Source organism: Thrips palmi, unplaced genomic scaffold, assembly GCF_012932325.1.
Source record: "Thrips palmi isolate BJ-2018 unplaced genomic scaffold, TpBJ-2018v1 HiC_scaffold_12, whole genome shotgun sequence".
NCBI classification, from domain to species: Eukaryota; Metazoa; Arthropoda; class Insecta; order Thysanoptera; family Thripidae; genus Thrips; species Thrips palmi.
In genome coordinates, this window is record NW_023144623.1 from 11,027,621 (window position 1) to 11,036,360 (window position 8,740).

General features: G+C 63.2%; 2 non-coding genes across 2 annotated transcripts; both read right to left on the bottom strand.

Annotated features, from left to right (window-relative positions):
- Nucleotides 1-1,804: 1,804 nt before the first annotated feature.
- Nucleotides 1,805-1,896, bottom strand: Trnay-gua. Its single transcript is given in 2 exon segments — nucleotides 1,805-1,840; nucleotides 1,860-1,896. It is a non-coding gene; the product is annotated as a tRNA-Tyr (tRNA).
- Nucleotides 1,897-2,186: 290 nt separating this feature from the next.
- Nucleotides 2,187-2,279, bottom strand: Trnay-gua. Its single transcript has 2 exons — nucleotides 2,243-2,279; nucleotides 2,187-2,222 (listed from the first exon to the last, which is right to left on the bottom strand). It is a non-coding gene; the product is annotated as a tRNA-Tyr (tRNA).
- Between the last annotated feature and the right edge of the window lie 6,461 nt (nucleotides 2,280-8,740).

The following is an 8,740-nucleotide window of genomic DNA, read 5'->3' on the forward strand; positions in this document are numbered from 1 at the left end:
ACTCATCTGGGCCCTCCTGCCACCCCGAGTCAATAAGCTATTGGCGGGGGCGTCGCTCACACACACTCACTCACACACACATACACACACACACATACACACACACACACACACACACACACATACACACACACACACACTCACACACACACGGCGACAAGACAGGAAGGCGACAGACCCCGCACGTCTGTGGACGCCGCCGACGAACTCGCAGTGACCACCGCCACCAGGACCACAAGGACGGAGGCCACGCGGAGGCAGGGCGCGATGAAAATTATTTCTGGAATTCGGGCGGCTCGTCGTCAAGTCCAAAGGGCGAGCTTTCCTTCACGATAACCAAATTTTCACTAAAAATAAAACGGGGAAAATAAACAAAAAACGCGCGGGTGGAAATGCGACGTCCTGTAAGAGGGAGCTTCACGCGGTAAATAATTAAGGCCCTGGAGGGGACGCGGTGGGGAGGGGGAGGGGTTGATGCTGGGAACTCCGAGTGCTGCTTGCTTGCCTTTCCCCCGCGCCGCCACCGCCGCGCCGCGCCACGCCGCGCCACGCCGCCAAGCTTAAGCACGGCCTCACCGCGCACCCCAAGCCTCCTAGGATGACCCCGCGCCTCACCCCCCTTCCTGCCCCTCGGTGAGATTAGCGGACCCACTGCTGGGGCCGGTCCGGTCCACTGGGCCGTTGAGGGAGCCGTGGCCGTGGCGGGGCCGTGCGGCCGAGGCCGAGGCCTGGCCGAGGCCTGGGGAGCCTCACGAGGCCTCCAAATTTATTCGCGGCATCTCGCTTGAAAATAGCATTTAAAAATTTGCACCAGATTGAGAGATCTTCTGTGAGCGCGTGTTAGGTGTGTGTGTATGCGCGTAGTTTGTTGAGTGTGGCGAGGGAAGTCCCCCCCCCTCCCCCCCCTTTCCCCCGTTCGGCCGAGGGGCTTCGTGTTCTTTACTCGCGACGCCGGGGAGGCCGGGGAGGCCGGGGAGGCCCGTGCCGGCGACGCCCTCTGGACGGCCGACGCGCGCCTCGCCGACGTTTTAATTAAATCCAATTTATTTTGAACCCGCTCCGGGTTTTCTGCGCTCCCCCATATTTTTACTCCGCGTTTTCCAGCTCCTGGCGGTGCTCTCCCGTTTCCCCAGCGGCGAGGGGCTGGCCGGGCCGGCCGGGCTGGCCGCGACCAGAGAGGGAGAGAGACGGCCAGAGGGAGCGAGAGACAGAGAGAGGAGGAAGACGGAGAGCGAGGGGCAGCCCGCTGGGCGTGAGAGAGCTGGCAGCCAGAAGCAGCAGTTCCTGGACAACCCCTTCTCCTTCCCCTCGGCCGCCCTCGGCGCACGGCGTCCACCCGCGCGTCCGCGGCAGCAGCCCCAGAGCCCGGCAGCCCGGCCAGCCCCGCCTCCCCTGGGTTCCCCAGTAAATTTCGCGTGGTCGGCGACCCCTCCCGCCCCCGCAGCCCCCGCAGCCCCCGCAGCCCCGCGGCTGCCACGGTGGAGGCGGGGGCAGCGTGGGCCGCCGCGGGGGCGGACACGCGGTTCCTTGGGGCGGCGGGGCACGCCACGCCACGCCACGCCACGCCACGCCACGCCTCGCCACGCCACGCCACGCCAGCATCGCGTGGTGGCCCTCCCGTCCCTCGCCTGGCCTTGTCGAGGGCTGGAACTGATGGCTAGCTGGTCCTTCGTCCTTCGTCCTTCGCAGCGGGCGGCGGCTCCAAGTCCTTGCAGAGGTCCAACCGAAGCGAAAAAAAAAGCCTCGCGGAAAAAAAAACAAAACAAGTTTAATTCTGATGTGGAGCAAAAACAAATAAAACTAATCCTTCGAGCCGGATTTGAACCAGCGACCTATGGATGCCTGCACCAACTTCACCTCTACAGTCCACCGCTCTACCAACTGAGCTATCGAAGGAGGTTGGGAACTGGCGATTGGTGAAAGCCATATAATGTGGAGCAGGTCCGGCCGGGCCCCGAGATGCAGAGATCAGTCAGGCGGCTGTCGTAACAGGGCCAACGAGTGTGGGGAGTAGGGGGTCTGACCGTCAAACCGTGTCGTGTGCTGTTAAATTCTACTGCAAAAAAATTTCATGTGATCAATTTATTTTTCTGTCATCATCACCCTAGCGACAAAAATTAAACTCAAAACCCGGAGCTACCGCTGAGTACAGAGTCAAATATTTTACCAAAAAGTAATAAAAAGAGTCCTTCGAGCCGGATTTGAACCAGCGACCTATGGATGCCTGCTCGCTTTCCTTCCTCTACAGTCCACCGCTCTACCAACTGAGCTATCGAAGGAGGCGAGGTTGGGGGCCTCGAGATACGAGTTTTGTTTCGCTGCCAGAAAGTAGGGCCGACACGCACGTGTGATGAGTGGGCCCGCGACGGGGGGAAAGGCGAGGGGAGGGGGGAGGCGGCTAGACCCGGTACCGGTGAAAGTTACGCAACGCCCCCTCCCCGCACCGCGTCCGCACCGCGTCGGCGGCCGCGAATCGCTGAAACCGCCGCGCCGCCGGCGCAGACGGCCCAGCCGGCCCAGCGGCAGAGGTGCGACCAGCGGTCAATAGACCCGAACAATCAAGCAGCCAATCAGAGCGCGCTGTTTTGGCGGGAAAGATGAAGCGAGGCGTCGATCGGCCGTTGCCGCGGTGACTCTGCACGCGGTGGAAACTGTGGCCCCGGCACCCGGTCAACCTTTGCTCTTCATTAACTTTTTTTTCGCGCTGTGTCTTTCATCCTTTTTTTTTCGCCCGCGTCTCCGCACTGCTGGCTCCGCTGGCTCCGCTGGCTCGCCCCGGGGCTGGAAACGCCCTCGCCGCGGCGCGCCGTCCCCTCCCCCTCCCTCCGCTGTCCTGCCTCGCCTCGCGAACTACCCCTTCGCCCCTGTCCCCTGCTCCCCCTGCTTCGCCTCTCCGAGGCCCCGGCGACGCCGCCTCTGCGCCCAGCAGGCGCGACCCGTAATTTTCGCGGAGGGGCAGGGGGAGGGGGTGCACGCAGGGGCCGTTCGTTGTAGGGAAGGGACAGCCACGCCAGGCCCGCCAAGCCAGGGCCGCGCCAGGGCCGCCAGCAATGCTGCGTGTGCGGCTAGAAGGGAGGGAGGAAGGGAGAGCGAGGAAAAAAAATCCCATGTATAAAACGGATAAAAATTACGATTCGACGGTTTTTGCTCTTTTCTTGCGCGCTTTGGCTCACCACTTTCGCTGACATTGACCCCGTGATGCACGTGAGCCACGTGAGCCACGTGAGCCACGTGTGCAGCGGCCGGGACGCATGCCAAATGCCCGGCAAGTGCCCTGCCTGCCTGACCGCATTCTTGCTGCTGCATCGTGTGTTACCTCAGCAACGAGGAAGAATGACACGAGCGAGGAAATAAGACGCAAGGAAAGAGAGAGAGATGCACTCGTTTATACGCTCAGCTGTTCGCCGAGTGGAGGATCACCTTGGCCTGGGTTAGGTCTAGAGCATTGCCCGGGCGTGAGTGCACTGTAAGCGATACGTGGAGAGGGGCGGAAGGGTGCGGGAAAGAAATGTTATCTCTCTCTCTTCTTTTTTCTCTCTGAGGCAGGGGCAGACGAATTGACCGCCACAGGTGACCTGTAGCAGTTTACAAAGAGCCCGTCCCCGTTGCTGTCCGGTCCGGCACAGACTGCTTCCTCCATTTCTGTCTCATTTCATAAATGGACTTCGCTGGAACGGGGTGGCCCGGGGACGGAGACGTATCGCATCGGCTCCACTGGACGAGAACAATTGGTAGCGCAGCGGACAGTTTCACACAGACACCACTCTCACACACACGGAGGCACAAATGCACTCACGAGCGTGGACCTGATGATGATCTCACGGAGCGAGAGAGAGAGAGACGCCGCGCGAAAGGCTGAGATGACACAAGCGACAAATGGAGGGGAGCAAAACGAGAATGAGGAGAGAGAAAAAACAAGACACGGAGAAGAAGGACGAGGGAGATGTGTGCTGGGTCTTTTAAATTGTAAAGGGATCCTACTGCTGCAGTGAGGTGCGACCAGGGCCGGCCCAGGGTGCGACAGGTCGCCGGATCGGGTCAGCAGTCTGATTTCGAGGGTCGCTTTCGTCGTTTTGTCTCTCTCGCACCTGTGCGGGGCGCCCATGAGTACGACAGAGACAGAGCGATGGGTCGCGGAGGGCAAGGGGCAAGGACGCGGGAGCCGCGGGGTCAAGTGGTCACTTGATGAAGCTACAATGCGTGCTTGCCCGACGCGCACCGCGCGCAGCACCGCGCGCCGTGCCTGTCATGTCATGTCGCTATTGTTTGTTTATTCACTGGCCGCCAGGTAGTGCCAGGTAGGCACCGTGAGATTGCTTTTTGATAGCGGCCTGATTGCCGGCGGCTTGGCCCGGGACGCGAGGCGCGGAGTCGCGGAGGGCCTTCTTGACCGCGGGGAGGAAGCTGCCGCGGCTCGCGACCACCGCGGCACCCCGCGGCACCCCGCGCAGCGCTAACCAGGTCGGTGTCATCCGCGGGGAGGAGGGCCGCAAGGGAAACATGACTTGCAGGCTCATCCCGAAATCGCTACTCCGTCTCTCTCGCACCCCAACGGGACGCAGCATGAGTGCGAGAGAGACAGAGAGAGACAGAGCACTGCTCGGGACGAACAGCAGCAGCAGCAGCAAGGGTTGAGTGACAATTGACTGGCCGGACCTGTGTCCGGTGCATTGTCACGTCGCAACGGTTGCGATGCGGGAATGTCCGGCAATGTCAGACGGGCGGCCATTCGCGTCAGACCATCAAGGAACGGGTCTTCATCGACGTCGACTCACCGCCACGGCCCACAGCCCTGAAATCGACTTATAATCGACCAACATGGTCATTACGGTCAGCTGGTCAGTCACACAATTAGTCCACTTGCGTTTGTTTTGGTCGAGTTTCGTGGCAGTGCTCCGAACACAGCGACTCCAGAAAGTCGTTCCTCGCGTGGCGCGCCTGCCGGTGCCTGCCTTGCAGTGCAGGCCCTGCAGCAGATGAAGACGGCAGCGTGCTGCATGTCCACTGCATGTGCAGGCCGAGATGCGCGCGATAAGCAAGCTGGAGCCTGGAGCCTGAGCCTGGAGCCTGGAGCCTGGAGCCTGGAGCCTGGAGCCTGGAGCCTGGAGCCTGGAGCCTGGAGCACGAGGCGGACGGACAGCCCCGCCAGGCCGCGCGCCCCGTTTACTAATTCCGCCAACTTTGCAGCGTGGTTTCGCGTCGCCCAACTTGCAAATGCCGCGGTGCGAACGTCGCCAGAAAAGTGGTGATAATGTTCCATCCTTTCGGTTCTGCCTTCCTCCGTGCCTTCGCCATACCCGGCGACGGCCTGGACGTCGGGACCGTCGGGACAGCGACACGTCAACCTGGTGCAAAGGGGCCCCGGGGGCCGTAGCAAGTCCCCAGCCTTCCCGGACGCACAGTGGGCCAGAAGCTCGGCCAGAAGTCCGGGTGGCGGCCAAAACGCTAAGTCGCTAAATGGGACTCGAAGCGAAAGTGTGAGCCCACCAATGGATAGCTCTTCGAACGAAGAATCCATTGGTGGGGTCACACGCTTGGTTCGAGTCCCATTCAGCGACTCTGGAGCTCAAAATGCGTCTAGCATTTTGGCCGCCTCCACCTGTCTCTGGCCCACTGTGGGACGCCTGGCTGGCGCTGCCGGAGCAGCGCGGGAGATCCGCGAGCCCCGGGGACGCCCCGCTCCGCTGTGCTCCGCTCCGGGACCCTCGGGGGCAGCCTAACGGACAGGAGCGTCCTCCCCCTCCCCCCGGCAGTGACCGGAAATAATTGGTCCAATGAGGTGAGGGGCACTCTTTCGCTCCTCTCTTCCGGTCGAGCTTCTCCTCGCCCTTCAAGGGGTCGTCCCCGTCCGCGCCGCGCCTAGCGCACCTACTAGGAATTAATCCAACTAATCGTGGATAAAACATGACCAAGTAATGGGAATGGCGATTTAATGACGTCAGAGCCAATCACCGTACCGCCAGGACCGCGCTAGGACCGCCAGGACCGCGCTAGGACCGCCAGGACCGCGCTAGGACCGCCAAGGGTGCTGGTAAATCAAGTCAATCAGCCATGCAATATGCGCAGCGCGCGCAGCCAGACGACCCTTTGATATTGATACCACACGCGCGCCTACACTCACACACTCGCTCACTCTCTCTATCACTCACGCACACACACACACACAGACACGCACACCTGCACACTCACACAAGCTCATCCCGAGGCGCGCGCCGCGCCAGCGGGCCCATTATAAATTCATTATGCTAACTTCGGCGTGAGGCAGTTATCGCGGAGGAATTATCGGCACTGGCCAAGTGTAAATAAGACAAGTGGGGCGGGCAGTCGTCCGGAACCTGGTACACTGGTACAGTACGGTGCAGCGGCACCTGTTACCCGGAGTGTGATGCATGCTGTACCCGCAGGAAAGAGGCGCGAAGTTCGAGCGGCGGGGAAATGAATGCGGGTGCGGTGCGTGTGAGTGTGCGCGCGTGTGTGTGGTATGCATGTTGATGCTCAGACAGCAGCAATTAAAGGCCGTATTCCGTTTAACGCCTCGGCTGCCATGGCCGGAGTGCCGGGGCTGCGCTCTTCCCCGAATCGGGTTACAACTCATCGCGGAGGGGCGAGGCGAAGGGACTAATAATGAAATAATAAGGCGAAAGGAAAGGATGAATCCGGCGATTTGTCCGTCGTTTACACGCTGGCTGGGCTGGCCTGACGTCGCTCGGTCTCCCTCGCACTCGCGGGGGGAGCCGCACGAGGGAGACAGCACGACGGTAGCACTGCACCGCGGAGGCAGTTTGACGAGTGTCCTGAGGGCCGAGAGCGTAGAGACATGAGCGGCCGAGGAAGAGGCCCCGCGTTCAATTCCCACCTTTTCAACTCTACATTTTTCGACTGACCGGTCTTCCAACCCGTCGCTCCGAGTACCTCGCTTCACCCTTTCTTGCTCATGAGCCATGGTGAGCCATGGTGGCTGATAATGTGAAGGTGACGGCCGGTCCCGGAGTCGGGGGATCGAATCCCGATGTTGACTTCGCGTGCGGCATACCATGTTGACTTGTGCTCTGTCCCGTCATTGGCGGTCGTGACGGTCTTGGCGTTGCCGTGGCGTTGCCTTGGCCCGGCAACTTTATGAATTTTCGCGACCCGAGCCCGAGCGGGGCACCCCGCTGAGTGCGTGGCGCAGCAAGGCGCGCCGGGGTGGCTCCTCTCCTCGGCTCCCTGCGACGGCGGCCACGGCGGCCACCTCCACGGCGGGTTCCTGGCCGAACTGGCCGTCCTGGCGGGTACCTGGCGGGTACCGACCGGGTAATAACGTGTACCTCTGACAGGCCGGGCCGTCCGGACCGGGGCGTGCCACGGCGCGCCGCGCTCGCTTGAGACGCCACAACATTTTGGCCGTCGGGCCGTCGACCGGCCGGAGTCTCGGAGACACGTTTATGTGTTTATAACGAGAGTGAGGCAGCGGCAGGGTGTACCGGGCGTACCGGGCGTACCGGGCCTCGCTTGCCCTTCCCCGAGGGCGCGGGTCCAACCGCCCCGCCGCGGCCGCGCCACGCAGAGCAACGTAAGTGACGCAAGGTCCGGCGGACTTGCGGGCTTCTTCCCGCTTCTTCCCCTCGCGGCCGTCTGACGCCGCCTGACGCCGCCTGATACGATCCGCGGCCGGGCGGCGCGCTGCTGTCGCCGCGTGCTGGCCGAGCTGGACAAGATGGCCGACCAGATCGCCGCGAGATAGGCCTCTAGGGCGGCCGTGGGTGAAGCACACGCAAACAAAAAGACAGCCGGCCCCGCCGGTACTTGAACCCCGTCCCATCACACATCGGCGCCGCGCTCCGCACGCCCCGCGCGCTCGGCGGGCCACTTCATCAGGCGGCCCCTGATTCCGAATCGCGCCCCGTCGTGCTCGCACCCTCACCCTCACCGAAGGCCCTCACGAGTGCGAGAGAGGCAGTGACGCCGTTCGGAAGGAGCCGCTGCACGCCGTCCCGAACCAATCTGCTCATCATTTCCGGCGAAACGTAACGAGGTGAGCTGCCGCGCCGAGTCCCTGCCTGCAGCGACCCGCCGTCCACGGCGCGGCGGACGCACCGCGCAGTGCGCTGCAGCGCTGCAGGCGTCGCTCGCGAAACGACGCAAGGGACGCAAGGCGGGGCGTTGTTTTGAATTCGGAGGAGGCCGGTCAGCGTGCGTCGCGCTGCCCAGCCCCAAAGTGCTGGTACATCAGCACGCCACCCTGACGAGGGTCTCGAGGGCCCGACAGGCATGCGGCTGACGCTTGCCGCCGGCGCGGTGGCCGCCCCGGGGCTTGCGGTGGAGCAGTCGCTGCGGCCCCACGACGTCCTCGTCAAACACGGCGTAATCCGCGGGCCGCCGAGCGAGACACGGGGGCACTGCATGGAGGCGGCGGGCACGTCCCCGGCGTTATGGCGGCGCGCTCGGGGACACTGGGCAGCCTGTCCAGGACGGCCGCGCCGGCCACGCCGGCCACGCCGGGCACGCCGGCCGAGGTTCAAAGCGAATGTCAATATTTGCGGGAGGAGTCGCTTTGCTGAGGGCCGCTGAGGGCGGGGCGGCGGGGCGGCGGGGCGGCGGGGCGGCGGGGCGGCGGGGGCAGGGCGGCCAGCGCGGCGAGCCTCGAGGAGGCCGGACACCGCGCCGCCCCGGCGAACCTGGCCGCTGGAGCCTTCATCAACCGGACCCTCTTCGCGGGACGGGACGGGACAGGACGGCGAGTCGAAAAGCCGCCTGACTA